Genomic DNA, 4166 nt, shown 5'->3' on the forward strand with positions numbered 1-4166 from the left:
GCCAACACCTTCTGGCTTGCAAAGCTTCTGTTGAGAAATCAGCTGACAGTCTTATGGAAGCTCCCTTGTAGTTAACTAACTGCTTTTCCTTGCTGCTTTTAAGATTCTCTCTTTCTCTTTAACTTTTGGCATTTTAATTATGATATGTCTAGGTGTGGTCCTTTTTGGGTTTATCTTATTTGGGACACTCTTTGCTTCTTGGGCTTGTATATCTATTTTCTTCACCAGGTTAGGGATGTTTTCAGTCATTATTTCTTGAAATAGGTTTTCAATTCCTTGCACTCTCTCTTCTCCTTCTGGTATCCCTATAATACAAGTGTTGATATGCTTGATGTGTTCCCAGAGGCCCCTTAAACTATCCTCATTTAAAAAAATGTTTTTTTTCTTGTTGCTGTTCCTATTGTTTTTTTTCTGCTAGCTTATCTTCTAAACCTCTGATTTAAGCCTCTGCTTCATCTAATCTACTGTTAATTGCTCCTACGGTATTCTTTATTTCACTTATTGTATTCTTCATTTCTGACTTGTTCTTTTTTTATATTTTTTATCTCCAGTTTTATGTTTTCTATCTCTTTGTTAGAGTTCTCACTGGTTTCATCTGCTCTTCCTCCAAGTTCATTGAACATCCTTATAACTAGCGTTTTGAACTCTGTATCTGGTAGATTGCTTCTCTCCATTTTATTTAGTTCTCTTTCTGGAGCTTTGTTTTATCCTTTCATCTGGGACATGTTTCTTTGTCTTCCCATTTTGGCTGCCTATTTGTATTTATTTCTATGTATTAGGTAGAGTTGCTATGTCTTCTGGTCTTAGTAGAGTGTCCTTAGTAGGTGTACTGTGGTGCCCAGTGGCACAGCTTTCTCTGGTCAGCTGAGCTGGATACTTCAAGGTATGTCCCTTGTATGGATTATGTGTGCCTTCCTGCTGTAGTTGAGCCTTGGTTGCTGTTTGCTTGTCAGTGGGCGTGATTGCCCCTCAGGTTGATTGATTATGATGACTGACCATGACCAGTGGAGGAGCTGTTGAGCAGGTGCTTACCCTACAGAATAGGATTTGCTTTAGCAGGGCTCTGGTGCCTCCCCTGTCTGCCCTTTGGGTGTATCGTCCTCAGATATGACCTCAAGTGGTGCTCCAGCTCAGACTAAAGCCAGCCACCAGGTATACAGGCCCAGCCTTCCTGGGAGGGGCCTTGCCACAGGCCAAGTTTAGCTACAGCCTGTGCCCAGCCATGGGCTACCAGCATGAGCCACCAAGCAATCCACAGATGGCCACCACCCATGCTGGGCTTGGAAGTGCCTCGAGAGGCCAAGTTACAAACCAAGGCGGCTGCCACTAGTGCCAAACTTGGGGCTGCTCAGCAAGCGTATTGGGCATGTCAAGGCTAGATGCCACTTGTTTGGGTTTTGTGAACCTTTGAGAGACTTTAAGAAAGTCTGCAGCATGAGCCAAAACAGGCTGTGTGTATGGAAAAGCTGCTGGAAGCGGCTTGGGTGGGCCCACTTATTGGGAGTGGAAGGGTCTCAGATAATCACCAGGGCAAGGTGACCAGTGTTATCCAGGTTAATTGGAGACTCAGATATGGCTCCCTCCTGGGTCTGCAAACAGGTGGGAGAAGACTCAACATAGGAATAATGCCCTCTACCAGCACTTCTGTCTGAGAGAAAGCTGCCCCTTCAGCACTCGCCCCAAAGCCAGACAACTCAGTTCCTCCCTGTATGTCCTTGGCACCTTACGAGCTGCTGCCCCAGAGCTGGAGCTCACAATGAGTGAGAAAGTCACTAAGTAAGTTTGTGCTTGGGCCCCTTAAGAGGAAAGTCTGTAAATCCCTCAGCCCTGTCTCATTCTGACACAATCTCCACTGGTTTTCACAGCCAGAAGTTGTAAGGACTTCTCTTTCTGGCACTGGAACCCTAGGCTGGAAAGCCTGGTGTGGAAATGAAACCCCTCACTCTTCCAGCTAAACTTCAGGAGACTCCTAATGATGGCTCTTCTGTAGTTTAGTTGTAATTTTGAAGTAGTTGTGAGAGGAGGCAAGAACTGCGTACTCCACCAGCGTACTCCACCATCTTGACCAGAACTCATAAAGGACTCTTAAAACTTAATAATAACAAGATAAATAACTAAATTAAAAATGGGCAAAATATTTAAGCAAACATTTTATCAAAGAAGATATACAAAAGGCAAATAAGCACATAAAAAGATACTTAACATCATTAGTCATAAAGGAAATGCAAATTAAAACCACAATGACTTATAAATGACACCAAAAACCATAAGCAACAAAAATAAAACTAGATCAATTGGACATCACTGAAATTAAAGATGTTTGTTCTTCAAAAGACATCAATTAAGAAACTAAAGTGGCCTACAGCCATGCTACCCTGAACAAGCCTGATCCCGTCTGATCTAGAAAGCTAAGCAGAGTCGGGCCTAGTTAGTACTTGGATGGGAGACCACCTAGGAAGACCAGGTGCTGTAGGTGTAAAAAAATAAAAAATAAGGGATTATAAACTGACAAGGTCTTTGCAATCTGTGAGGTCAATCAAGGGTTGCCTTGCCTAAAAAATAAATAATAATAATAATAAAATAAGAAACTGAAGTGACAATCCACAGAATGGTAAAAAATGTTTTTGCTAATCATATATCTGATCAGAGACTTGTATTTAGAATATTTAACAAAATTTTACGGCTCTATAAAAGCACAAATAACCCAATATAAAATGAGCAAATGATCTGAATAGACATTTTCTCAAAGAAGATATAATAAGCACAGAATAAGATGCTCAACATCATTAGCCATTAGAGAAATGAAAAATCAAAACCACAGTGAGCTACCACTTTATACCCACTCAAATGGCTAGAATTAAAAATACAGAAAATACTAAGTGGTGACAAAGATGTAGAGAAAAATGGTACCGCTGCTTTGGAAAATGGTACCCCTGCTTTTGGGTCTGGTAGTTTCTCAAACGTTTGAACTATACAACCCAGAAATTCCACTCCAGGGTATATAGCTGAGAGAATGGAAAACATACATCCATGCAAAAACTTGTACACGAATGTTCACAGCAGCATTATTCACAATAGCTAAAAAAAAAAAAAAGGAAACAACCTAAGTGTTGATCAATTGATTGATGGATAAATAAAATGTAGTATATCTATATAATGAATATTAACTGGTAATAAAAAGGAATAAAATATTGACACATGCTAAAACATAGATTGATCTTGAAAACATTATGTTAAGTGAAAGAAGCCAGTCAAAAAGGACTAGATATTGTATAATTCCATGTAGATGAAATTTCCAGAATAGGTGAATGTGTAGAGACAAAATAGTTTAGTGAACAACTGGGGCTGGGAGAGTGAGATGGCTGGGTGGGTAGGATTGGAGGGTGAATATTTCTTTATGGGGTAATGAAAATGTTCTGAAATTGATTGTAGTGATGATTGTAAAACTCTAAATATACTGAAAGTCATTGAATTATACACTTTTAAAAGGTGAATTGCGTGGTATGTTAATTGTATCTCAATAAAGCTATTAAAAGAAAAAAAACACAGTATCTAACAGAAGAGCTTCATTTAAGAAGACTGACCATTCTTCTTCCAGTGTCCCCGTCAGGATTAATCCAGAGTGGGGCAATGGAGGTGGAGGATGAAAAGGTGGGTAACCAACTTCTCCAGGCACACCATGAAGCCCTCCCAGGAGCCCTGTGCTGGATTGAGGCCATCAACTATCAGGGAAGCCTGCCTGCCTCTTACTTCAGTGCTTCTCAATGCAACCTCCAGGCAAGGCGTGGCCCAGAGAAGCCACAGATCATTGTGTTTTTGTTGAAGGAAGAGCTGTGTGAATCATTGTGATAGATGCAGTTGAGACATGGTTCTCAGTCCTTATGACTGAACTGGACCCAAGACAAATGTTGTAAATGGAGCAGCTGGTTGTTCTGGTCCAAGATAGGCAGTGCATTAAATAATGAATATCAGTTGCCAACATTCTAAAGGCAGGAAATTTCATACAAAGAATCTAATTTTGGGCTCCTTCTGGACAGGCACAGTTTTCTCAGGTGGATGGTGGTTGCCTCTCATTAGATGATCACAAATGTTCCAGTCTGTCCCAGGATAGCCTGGTCTTCTTCATGCTTTCATGTTACACATTTGCCCTGGGAAATGTGCATTTT

At 40.6% G+C, this 4166-nt stretch overlaps 1 pseudogene; it reads left to right on the forward strand.

Moving 5' to 3' along the window:
• Window positions 1–2357: 2357 nt before the first annotated feature.
• On the forward strand, window positions 2358–2476 carry LOC120622472 (uncharacterized; annotated as a pseudogene).
• Window positions 2477–4166: the final 1690 nt, after the last annotated feature.

The sequence above is a fragment of the Pteropus medius genome, unplaced genomic scaffold (genome assembly GCF_902729225.1).
Source record: "Pteropus medius unplaced genomic scaffold, Ma_sr-lr_union100, whole genome shotgun sequence".
Taxonomy (NCBI): Eukaryota; Metazoa; Chordata; class Mammalia; order Chiroptera; family Pteropodidae; genus Pteropus; species Pteropus medius.